General features: G+C 45.2%; 1 protein-coding gene across 7 annotated transcripts in view; it reads right to left on the reverse strand.

Moving 5' to 3' along the window:
- The window catches only part of MSRA (methionine sulfoxide reductase A), a 460936-nt gene that overhangs the window by 259359 nt on the left and 189060 nt on the right, over window positions 1-12517 (reverse strand). The window contains exon 1 of one of the 7 annotated variants that reach the window (XM_040348098.1): window positions 11977-11997. The exons of the other annotated variants lie outside the window; for them this stretch is intronic. The gene's annotated coding sequence lies outside the window, so the exon portion shown is untranslated. Of the gene's footprint in view, window positions 1-11976; window positions 11998-12517 lie in introns of those variants that run through there. 7 annotated transcript variants of the gene reach the window in all.

Consider the following 12517-nt stretch of genomic DNA (forward strand, 5'->3'; position numbering starts at 1 on the left):
CCAGCAAACGTTTCCTTGAAGACTTTACCCAAGGATGTTCTCATTGCACTTTACTTGTGCCAACGTAGGATTGGAGGACCACCACTCTTTGCACTTTACTTGTGCCAACGTAGGATTGGAGGACCACCACTCTTTGCACTTTACTTGTGCTAACGTAGGATTACAGAACCACCACTTTTGCACTTTACTTGTGTGAATATCGGATTGGAGGACCACCAATCTTTGGTGAAGCCGCAAGGAGCAGCATTCCTAGAGCGTCTTTTATAGGCTGTGGGCGCCAAAGGTGCATCTAGTGTACGAGGCTAAAGAGTGGTGGTCCTCCAATCTTATGTTAGCTTTACCAAGATTGTTCACATCACACTTGTGCCAACGTAGGATTGGAGGACCACCACTCTTTGGTGAGAACCTGCTTGGCTGCGGTAGACCAGTTGGAAAATGTTGGATCGCCCAAAAGGTACACAGTATTTGCGTAGAACAAACAATATTTAGCTGCAATGTGGAATGGGAAATTGACTTATCTTTACTCACTTCTAAATTTCTCACACTTTTCTTGCAGCATTTTACCAAGATTGTTCTCATCGCAGTTGACTTGTGCCAAGGAAGGATTGGAGGACCACCACTGTTTGGTGAGAACCTGCTTGGCCAGTTGGACCAATTTTTTATTGAACAAGTTTAGGGAAACAAGAAGAATGCAAAGGAGGATGCAAATCGAGTCCTGTCCGTGGCTGGGTATGGAGACGAGTGAGGGAAAGATGGCCCCCACACGTCTCCATACCATAGCAGGGCGGAAGCGACGTCAAAACGTCACTTCCGCCCAATGCTCCCAAAGGGAATTTTTTTTCTGTTTTTTTTTTTTTTAAATGACAACATTTTTTTATTTATTTTTTATTGCAATTTAGTCCAAATATGAGATCTGAGGTCCGTTTGACCCCACATCTCTTATTTAAGAGGACCTGTCATGCATTTTTCTATTACAAGGGATGTTTACATTCCTTGTAATAGGAATAAAAGTGACCCAATTTTTTATTTTTTTTTAAAACAGTGTCAAAATAAATAAAATAAAGTAATATAAATTAGAAAAAAAAAATGTGTATTAAAGTGCCACGCCCCGACGAGCTTGCGTGCAAAAGCGAACAGCGCGTTGTTGTTCAAACCACACATGAGAGGTATCGCCGCGATCGTTAGAGCGAGAGAAAACATTCTATCCCTAGAACTTCTGTGTAACTCAAAACATGCAACCTGTAGAATTTTTTAAATGTTGCCTGTGAAGATTTTTTTAAAGGGTAACATTTTCTCGCCATTCCACAGGCGCAAATTTGAAGCGTGACATGTTGGGTATCAAATTACTTGGCGTAACATCATCTTTTACAATATAAAAAAAAATTTTGGCTAACTTTACGGTTGTCTTATTTATTAATAAAAAAAGTGTATTTAAAAAAAAAAAATTACGTTTGTAAGACAGCGGCGCCAATACGGTGTGACATAAAGTATTGCAATGACCGCCATTTTATTTTCTAGGGTGTCAGAATTTTTTTTTTTTTTTAATGTTTGGGGGTTCTAAGTAATTTTCGAGCAAAACAAGTTGTTTTAAACTTGTAAACAACACATCTGAAAAAGAGTCTTGGTCCTTAAGTGGTTAATAGCACCCCCCACACATCTGAAAATTGTGCATTTTCATGTACACCAAAGTTCTTTATTTATGGTCGATACCGAGCTGCCGACTCAACTATGGGGTAGATTCACGTAGATCCGCGTATCTTTGCGGCGGCGTAACGTATCCGATTTACATTACGCCTCCGCAACTTAGACGGGCAAGTGCTGTATTCTCAAAGCACTTGCTCCGTAAGTTGCGGCGGCGTAGCGTAAATCGGCCGGCGTAAGCCCGCCCAATTCAAATGTTGAACAGGGGGCGTGTTTTATGTTAATCTTCTATGACCCAACGTGATTGACGTTTTTCACGAATGGCGCATGCGCCGTCCGTGGAAATCTCCCAGTGTGCATTTCTCCTAATACGCCGCAAGGACGTATTGGTTTTGATGTGGACGTAAATTACGTCCAGCCCCATTCACGGACGAGTTACGCAAACGACGCAAAATTTTCAAATTTCGTCGCGGGAACGACGGCCATACTTAACATTGGTACGCCGCACTTACGCCACCATATAGCAGGGGTAACTATACGCCGGGAAAAGCCTAAATGGTGTAAATGTACTGTGTCGGCCGGGCGTACGTTCGTGAATTCGCGTATCTTGCTGATTTACATATTTCAACGCGGAAATCAGCATACACGCCCCTAGCGGTCAGCGTAAAAATGCAGTTACGATCCGACGGTGTAAGAGACTTACGCCTGTCGGATCTAAGGGAAATCTATGCGTAACTGATTCTAAGAATCAGGTGCATAGATACGACGGCGCGACTCAGAGATACGACGGCGTATCTGGAGATACGACGGCGTATCTGGAGATACGCCGTCGTTTCTCTTTTGAGAATCTGGCCCTATATCTTTGCATTGATATGAATGGGCTGCTCAACACGTGACGTGTGAGAACGCAATGAAAACGCATGCGCGTTCACTTACACCTGTAGGTGAACCAACTCTTATAAAGAATAATCAAAAAATAAAAAAGTATCTTTTTAATCACATAAAAAGATTTCTTTAAAAAAAATCAGCAATTACTTTCCTCTCATTTTTATATAACGTGGTCCAAACCATTTTAATTCCACTCATTACCGTTAATTATTGCACGCTGGAGATCAAGCAGATTCAACGCGCTCTGTTAACAATTCTACAGATGAAATGATCTGAGAAAAAAAATAAAAGCTTGCAATCTTTTTCCTTTTTTTTTTACACCTGTTCAGTTGTTTTCAATCAAGCCGCGTGATATTCGGACATGTACAAGCCTGCACGGCCCCTGACCCCGCTTTATTAAACTGATCCTTTTTCTATAGAAATGTCTGCTGATGTTCAAAACCTATTTGAAAGACGACTTTCCTGACTATTGCAAGAGGCGCCATTAACCGCTTCAGCCCCGGAGGATTTTCCCCCCTTCCTGACCAGAGTACTTTTTGCGATTCGGCACTGCGTCACTTTAACTGACAATTGCGCGGTCGTGCGACGTTTTACCTAAACAAAATGGACGTCCTTTTTCCCCACAAATAGAGTTTTCTTTTGGTGGTATTTGATCAACTCTGCGGTTTAAATTTTTTGCGCTAAAAACAAAAGAACAGCGACAATTCTGAACAAAAACACTGGCCCGGATTCAGAAAGGAGATACGACGGCGTATCTCCTGAAACGCCGTCGTATCTCTGAGTCCGGCCGTCGTATCAATGCGCCTGATTCATAGAATCAGGTTACGCATAGCATCCCTAAGATCCGACAGGTGTAAGTGACTTACACCGTCGGATCTTAGGCTGCAATCTCACGCTGGCCGCTAGGTGGCGCTTCCGTTTGTATACGCGAGGAATATGCAAATGAGGAGTTACGCCGATTCAGAAACGAACCACCCCCCGCACTTTTTTTTTTACGTCGTTTGCGTTCGGCTTTTTTCGGCGTATAGTTACCCCTGCTATATGAGGGGTATGTGCGGCGTATCCTATGTTAAGTATGGCCGTCGTTCCCGCGCCGAGTTTTGAATATACGTTGGCAGAAGGGCACTGCTGGGCACAAGCACGTACCTGTATGTCCTCTTCAAGAGACCTGCGCCCGCGGACCCGATCGCCGCCGGTGTCCCGCAATCGGTCACAGGAGCTGAAGAACGGGGAGAGGTAAACACACCTTCCCCGTTCTTCATTGTGGCAATGTCACTGATCGTCTGTTCCCTGATATAGGGAAAGACGATCACTGATGTCACACGTCCAGCCCCGCCCCCCTACAGTTAGAAACACATATGAGGTCACACTTAACCCCTTCAGCGCCCCCAGCGTCGCAAAGTCACAGTCACAATAAGTATCGCAGATCGCCGCCATTACTAGTAAAACAAAAATAAATTGTGTCAAAAATGCCGATATGTTCGCCGCAATGTCACAGTCACAATAAAAAAAAAAAAACGCAGATCACTTCAGCGCCCCCAGCGTCGCAAAGTCACAGTCACAATAAGTATCGCAGATCGCCGCCATTACTAGAAAAATAAAAAAATTACAAAAGTGTCCGATACGCCCACCGCAATGTCACAGTCACGATAAAAATCGCAGATCGCCCCCGTTACTAGTAAGAAAAAAATATATTAATAAAAATGCCATAAATCTATCCCCTATTTTGTAGACGCTATAACTTTTGAGCAAACCAATCAATAAACGCTTATTGCGATTTTTTTGTTACCAAAAATATGCAGAATACATATCGGCCTAAACTTAGTAAAAAAAAAAAATTTTTTTTGTTTGTTTTTTACAGCACAAAAAGTTAAAAAATTTGTTATTTTCAAACTTGTCCCTCTTTTTTTGTTTATAACGCAAAAAAAATCGCAGAGGTGATAAAATACCACCAAAAGAAAGCTATATTTGTGGGGAAAAAAGGACGTCAATTTTGTTTGGGTACAGCCTCGCACGACCGTGCAATTGTCAGTTAAAGCGATGAAGCGCCAAATTGCAAAAAGTGTTCTGGTCGGGAAGGGGGTAAATTCTTCCGGGGCTGAAGTGGTCTTAATGTGATTTTGTTTGTACAATTTGGGCCAGATCCACGTACCCTGGCGCATATTTCCGTCGGGCGTATCGTATCTCTGATACACTACGCCGCCGTAACTTACTTTTTGTTAAAAAATTCTCAAAGAATGTGCGCCGTAAGTTACGGCGGCGTAGTGTAACTTTGGCGGCGTAGGGGCGCGCAATTCAAATGTATGTGATGGGGGCGTGTTTTATGTAAATACGTCTTGACCCGACGTTTTTTTCTCAACTGCGCATGCGCCGTCCGTGGAGGTATCCCAGTGCGCATGCTCGAAATTAAACCGGAACAAGCCAATGTTTACGACGGTGACGTCATTCTACGCAAAGCCCTATTCGCGAACGACTTACGCAAACGACGTAACATTTTCAAAATTCGACGTGGGAACGACGGCCATACTTAAAGCGGTGGTTCCCCCTTAAAAACAACTTTTTTTTATTCCACTGCCCCCCCACATTCCATCACGATTAAGGCTCTTATTATTTTTTTCCTGCTGTACATACCTTAGTACAGCATATTCACCCGTGCATCCGGGTTGCGAGTCCCGCGGGAGTGGGCGTTCCTCATATGCTGTTGATTGACATTTTGCCCAAAAACGAGCTCCCCCCTGTCGCGTAAGCCGCGTCACGGTTGGCGAAAGGAGCCGAACGGCGAGCCGGCGCTATACTGCGCATGCGCATCGCCGTTCGGCTCCTTTCGCCAATCGTGACGCGGCTTACGCGACGGGGGGAGAGCTCGTTTTTGGGCAAAACGTCAATCAACAGCATGTGAGGAACGACCACTCCCGCGGGACTCGCAACCCGGATGCACGGGTGAATATGCTGTACTAAGGTATGTACAGCAGGAAAAAAATAATAAGAGCCTTAATCGTGATGGAATGTGGGGGGGCAGTGGAATAAGAAAAAGTCATTTTTAAGGGGGAACCACCGCTTTAACATAGGATACGCCTCATATAGCAGGGGTAACTATACGCCGGAAAAGGCCGAACGCAAACGACGTAAAAAAATGCGCCGGCCGGACGTACGTTCGTGGATCGCCGTATCTAGCTAATTTGCACACTCGACGCGGAATTCGACGGAAACGCCACCTAGCGGCCAGCGTAAATATGCACCTATGATCCGACGGCGTACTAAGACGTACGCCTGTCGGATCGATCCCTCATTCAGTCGTATCTTTTTTTGTGGATACAAAACAAAGATACGACGCGGGAACTTTGAAATTACGCGGCGTATCAAGAGATACGCCGGCGTAATTCGTTTGTGGATCTGGCCCTTTGTCTGTATTGTCTCAATGTTGTTTTTCATATAAAAAAATAAATACAAAATCTGATAAAAAAGTGCGACAGCACTGAAAACTGAAAATTGGCCTGGGCAGGAAGGGGGGAGTGAAAATGCCCGGTATTGAAGTGGTTAATAAAATTTCAATTTTGTACTATCAATTTTAATTGATTTTTTTCTCCACCTTCAAACTCCAATCTTCTTGGTATTTTTTTAACTTATTCTTACATGTATAAGCTCCACAGTTTTATCAGAATAACATTTTTTTTTGTGTGTGACGCTGTTCCTTTAAACCAGAGAGCAATCAGGAACCCAGGAGTGGAATATTCTCCACATTACGGAGTGGGTCACGTCAGATAAAATACAATATATTCTTCATTAGGTAGGTTAGCAACACTCAGGCATCAGCGTCGCCCCTGCCAATAGTCTCCATTAAAGTCAAATATCATCCTACGCATGATACAGCTATAAATATACCCTCCCTCACAATGTATAAATTGTCCTGCGGGTGACACCACCAGACTCGGTAATGAGCAGCACATTGTACAAGGACGCCCGTCACTCGGGTGACCGCGCCGGAAGCGTGCGCCCATCGGATGAGGACGTCTCGGAGCTGGTTTTCCCCCTTAATTGATGTTGTTAGACTTCACGTATGTTAAGCTTTTTGTAAATCTCTATTAAAAGGCTTTTTTTTTTTTATATGAGGACCGGCCTCCGTTTCCATGGCGACGGCAGATGGTAATTTGCCTCAGAATGGAGGACCCTTGCCCCCCCATCCCTCGGCACGCTCTCTCTCTCTGATAATATGTATTTTTAGTTGAAAGTGCTGACCTCCACTAAATTAAAAATGATTTCTGGAAAGAGTGCAGAGCTCAAAATAAATCAATACCCTCGCAAAAGGGAAACCGTGGCCTTTCACACAAATATTTTCGGAGGAATATGTCGATAAGATCAGGTTATTGTAGATGATCTGAAACGTGTATATTCTTGTTTCAAAAATCCTTGTTGGTTTGTACACTATGACATCATTAATTCTACAACATACAAAGACATTGGGGACGATTGCATGCTTCCATCCTTGTGGTAACAGTCTGGTGCGGAGGAACTCAATTCGCCTGCAAACCTTTTTGGGAGCAAGGTCTTCTCATTCAACATCAGTAACATTGTTTATAAACATTATTCAGACGGGAGATAGAGAGATACAAAGTAACATTGTTTGTAAACATTATTCAGACAGGAGATAGAGAGATACAAAGTAACATTGTATATAAACATTACTCATACAGGAAATAGAGAGATACAAAGTAACATTGTTTATAAACATTGATTTGACGGGAGATAGAGAGATACAAAGTAACATTGTTTATAAAAATTAATTAGACAGGAGATAGAGAGATACAAAGTAACACTGTTTATAAACATTGTTTAGAGGGGTGATAGAGAGATACAAAGTAACACTGTTTATAAACATTGATTCGACGGGAGATAGAGAGATACAAAGTAACATTGTTTATAAAAATTAATTAGACAGGAAATAGAGAGATACAAAGTAACACTGTTTAGAAACAATGTTCAGAGGGGTGATAGAGAGATACAAAGTAACATTGTTTCTAAACATTCATCAGATGGGAGATAGAGAGATGCAAAGTAACATTGGAGTGTGTCTGTGGAAATTTGTGGTCAAGTACTGATGTTAGATGAGAAGAACTGGTTCACAATCAGGTTTCCAACTCATCACAAAGATGTTCAGTAGGTTTGAGGTCCACCCATGTTTAGTACGGTTGAGGTCCAAAGGTGTTCAGTAGGGTTGAGGTCCAAAGTTTTTCAGTAGGGTTGAGGTCCAAATGTGTTCAGTAGGGCTGAGGTCCAAAGCTGTTCAGTAAGATTGAGGTTTAAAAGTGTTCAGTAGGGTTGAAGTCCGAAGGTTTTTAGTAGGCTTGAGGTCCAAAGATGTTCAGTAAGACTGAGGTCCAAAAGTGTTCAGTAGAGTTGAAGTCCAAAGGTATTCAGTAGGGTTGAAGTCCAAAGGTGTTCAGTAGGGTTGAGGTCCAAAGCTGTTCAATAGGGTTGAAGTCAAAAAGTTTTCAATAGGCTTGAGGTTCAAAGGTGTTCAGTAGGGTTGAAGTCCAAAGGTATTCAGTAGGGTTGAGGTACAAAGGAATTCAGTAGGGTTGAGGTCCAAAGGTGTTCAGTAGGGTTGAGGTCCAAAGCTGTTAAGTAAGATTGAGGTCCAAAGATGTTTAGTAAGACTGAGGTCCAAAAGTGTTCAGTAGGGTTGAAGTCCAAAGGTATTCAGTAGGGTTGAGGTCCAAAGGTGTTCAGTAGGGTTGAAGTCCAAAAGGATTTAGTAGGGTTGAGGTCCAAAGGTATTCAGTAGGGTTGAGGTGCAAAGGTGTTCAGTAGGGTTGAGGTCCAAAGGTGTTCAGTAGGGTTGAGCTCAGAGCTCTGTGCAGGAAAATCAAGTCCCTTTATATTAAACTGGTCAAACCATGTCTTTATAGACCCAAGGGCACAGTCATGCTGGAACAGAAAAGGCTCATCACAAAACCTTTACCACAAGGTTGTAAGCATGTAGTTGGCCAAAAATGTCTTTACGCTGTAATACTGACAGTACCCTTCATCAGAATCCCAGAATCCCCCTCTGCACACCAGGCCCACCCCCAGAATCAGATGCCCCCTTTGCACATCAGGGCCTCCCCTAGACATCAGAGGCTCCCTTTTGCACACCAGAGCCCCCCCTGGACATCAGATGCCCCTTCTGCACTTTAGCACTCCCCCCAGACATCAGAGTCCCCCCCTAGACATCAAAGGGGCCATTTGCACATCAAAGCACCCCTGGACATCAAAGTCCCCCCCTTCTAATCAGAGCCCCTTCCATATCCAGAAACATGGCACAGGGAGGGAGGCGGAAGGTGAAAGGTGGAGTGGGCCCCCATCTGAATGCTTGAGTGGCCCTGGCTACCTCCACCCTGGCTCAGTGTCATTGATTTACATGGTGTGGATGCCAACACCATAGCCATAAATGACGCTGTGTGCCATGGACTCTCAGCATCATTGGTTGTTATGATGCTGAGAGCTGGTCTGCCAGCACCATAGAAACACATGACGGGACATCTTGTACTGGGCCAGGTGTGGTCCTCAAACCTTAGTTTGGAGACCTCTGTTCTAACCTGTGTCTTTAATCTTTTCTACTCTTAGCGTAATTACCTATTGATCCTGCCAGTCACTCATGCTTCCCACTTCTTGGGGGCAATGATCTGCAGGCCTCTGCAGCGTTGTCACTGCAATGCACATGCTTCCTAGTCTTCTCCCATGTAAGCCAAGTCTATGCACAGCTTATTATGGGGCTTGATTCCCTTAACTGCCCACAACCACCAATGCCAATGGGACCGATCTTGTGCCTATATTGACAGTAACTATTCCAGGGCGCCCCACTGCCATTATACTGCATGCCAGACCATCAACAGTGTTATAGCACATGGAGATGGTTAAAAAAAAAAACTGTAGCTGTCTCATAACACAAGTGGCGCTCTTTGGATTAGTCCAGTGGTCATCAATCCCGTCCTCAGGGCCCACTAACAGGCCAGGTTTGCAAGATAACTGAAATACATCACAGGTGATATCATTTGCTGCTCTGTGATTTCAGTATTCTAGTCTTCATCTCCCCAAGGTAATATATAAAACTAGGGTTGTCCTGACACCGATACTAGTATCGGTATCGGCACCGATACCGAGCATTTGCCCAAGTACTTGTACTCGGGCAAATGCTCCCGATAATTCACCCGATACCTGGACAATCAGCGGTGATCGGTGCGCGGGGGAGTTACAAGCTTCACCCCCCGGCTTTTAGGTGGTTTAGTGAAATCTATACAGCGTTGATCGGTGCTTGTAACTCCCCCACACACACGATCACCGCTGACTGTCCCTGCATCCTCCTCCAGTCCCCCCCCCCATGCCCCCTCCATTCTGCTGTCCCCTTCCGTTCTTCCTTTGTGTCCCCCTCCATTATGCTGTCCCCCTCCGTTCATCCTCCGTGTCCCCCTTCGTTCTGCTGCTGCCCCCCTTCATTCTTCCTCCGTGTCCCCCTCCGTTCTGCTGCTGTCCCCTGCCGTTCTTCCTCCGTGTCCCCCTCCGTTCTGCTGCTGTCCCCCTTCGTTCTTCCTCCGTGTTCCCCTCCGTTCTGCTGCTGTCCCCTGCCGTTCTTCCTCCGTGTCCTCCTCCGTTCTGCTGCTGTCCCCTGCCGTTCTTCCTCCGTGTCCCCCTCCGTTCTGCTGCTGTCCCCTGCCATTCTTCCTCCGTGTCCCCCTCTGTTCTGCTGCTGTCCCCCTTCGTTCTTCCTCCGTGTCCCCCTCCATTCTGCTGCTGTCCCCCTCCGTTCTGTTGCTGTCCCCCTCCGTTCTGTTGCTGTCCCCCTCCGTTCTGCTGCTGTCCCCCTCCGTTCTGCTGCTGTCCCCCTCCGTTCTGCTGCTGTCCCCCTCCGTTCTGCTGCTGTCCCCCTCCGCTCTGCTGCTGTCCCCCTCCATTCTGCTGCTGTCCCCCCTCCGTTCTGCTGCTGTCCCCCTCCGTTCTGCTGCTGTCCCCCCCCCTTCTGCTGCTGTCCCCCCTCCCTTCTGCTACTGTCCCCCTCCGTTCTGCCGCTGTCCCCCTCCATTCTGCCGCTGTCCCCCCTCCGTTCTTCCTCTGGAAAAAACACTGTCACGTGATATTAAAAAAAAAGTAACGACAATCGTTATCGATGAGTACTTGAAAAAAAGTATCGGTACTTGTACTCAGTCTTAAAAAAGTGGTATCGGGACAACCCTACATAAAACCTGGCCTGTTAGTGGGCCCTGAGGACAGGGTTGATGACCGCTGGATTAGTCCACTGAACTGGGCTGGGCAGATCAAGCCTTCCTGACATGAATAAAAATGTCAGAGATTTTTCGAGTAGCATTGCCTATATATTGACCTCTGCAGAGAGACCAATTCTTCCACACACAGAGCAAGCCCTCCTGGCAGCATGCTGGCAGGGGACAGGCTTTTCTACTCAGGCTGTAGCTGTTTTCTAAAGAAAACCAACTGTAATGCCTCGTAAAACCAACTGTAATGCCTCGAATCCCGACCGTGTGTATGCTCCATCGCAGATTTTCCGACAGGGAAAACTGCCGGACAAAAAAAGGGATCAGGATCGCTTTTTTACCGTCAAGCCAAAAACCTGAGCGGGAAATCCGTTCGTCTGTATGGTTTTCCGACGGGCAGAAAAGCGCGCATGCTCAGAATCAAGTATGAGACGGGAGCGCTCTTTCTGGTAAAACTTGCTGTAACGGACTGAAAAGCACGATGACTGAAAAGCGCAAATCGTCTCTCACCAAACTTTTACTAACACGAGGATCAGCAAAAGCAGCCCAAAGGGTGGCTCCATTGGAATGGAACTTCCCCTTTATAGTGCCGTCGTACGTGTTGGACGTCAGCGCGCTTTGGACGGGCGGACATTTGTCTGAGCGTGTGTATGCAAGGCAGCCTGAGAGGAATTATTTCGGGAAAACCGTCGGATTTTATCCTGATGGAAAAAAAAAAAACGGTACAAAAAAGTACAGGGATCTTCAAACTACGGCCCTCCAGTTGTTCAGGAACTACAATTCCCATCATGCCTAGTCATGTCTGTGAATGAGGATCCCTGATCTAGTATATCTTTAGCTGATTAAAACTGAAAATTCAATTGGGATTTGAGTGCAGGTCAACTTTAAATGGTATATTCTATATACAGGATCTAGAAGAGTGAAAGAGAATGGGAAAACAGGGAGCCATAAGGAGCCGCTTTCCCATCACTTAAAAGACAGCCTAAGGACACCGAGCTGATTGGGCCCGATATATAATGTCGTTTTCTGCGTACGCCATAGAATAAGAGCGGTGGCGGGGGCGCCGGGGCCCCGCTCCCTATGCACAACAGGCTACAAGGCATGGCGCCATAATGAGCTGCTAATTCAACATTCCACAATGCATGTGGCCTCCAGCATGAATGTTAAAAAAGATTTTTCCGAGACCCCAAGGTGTCCTACATACCAATAAAATTCCCAGTTATGGGTCAGACGGATCTTGGCTTGACATTTGCTCGGGGAAGGATGACAGATCTAAGCTTTATCCGACATCATTAGCTGTAAAACCGAATTCCAGATCTCATCCTCCGCATGAATTTTGGGTTATCTCAACAAGAGAGGCGAGGACACTTCAGGGGGGTTCAGATATTTCCTCCATAATAACGGCCTGAGAATTTACAGTAATTTCCCCATCTATAGAAATGATTCAGCTCCTGAGGCCGAAACAGCAGCTGAAATATCCTCCATATACATACATATCATCAAAAAATGATTGGACAATTATTACTAAAAAATAAAATAATTTTTAAAAGAAAAAATAATTTTTAAAAGAAAAAATAATATTTTTCCTCCCTAATTTAGCTATTTATTCTTTTTTAACCCCTTAATAGCGAAGGTCCAAGTTTTGGAACTTTGGCATGACTTACTAAAACTGTACAGACTTAGGGCCAGATCCACAAAAGGGATATGCCGGCGTAATTGCTGTTACGCCGGCGTATCCCTGTTCC

This window comes from Rana temporaria, chromosome 4 (genome assembly GCF_905171775.1).
Source record: "Rana temporaria chromosome 4, aRanTem1.1, whole genome shotgun sequence".
Classification (NCBI taxonomy): domain Eukaryota; kingdom Metazoa; phylum Chordata; class Amphibia; order Anura; family Ranidae; genus Rana; species Rana temporaria.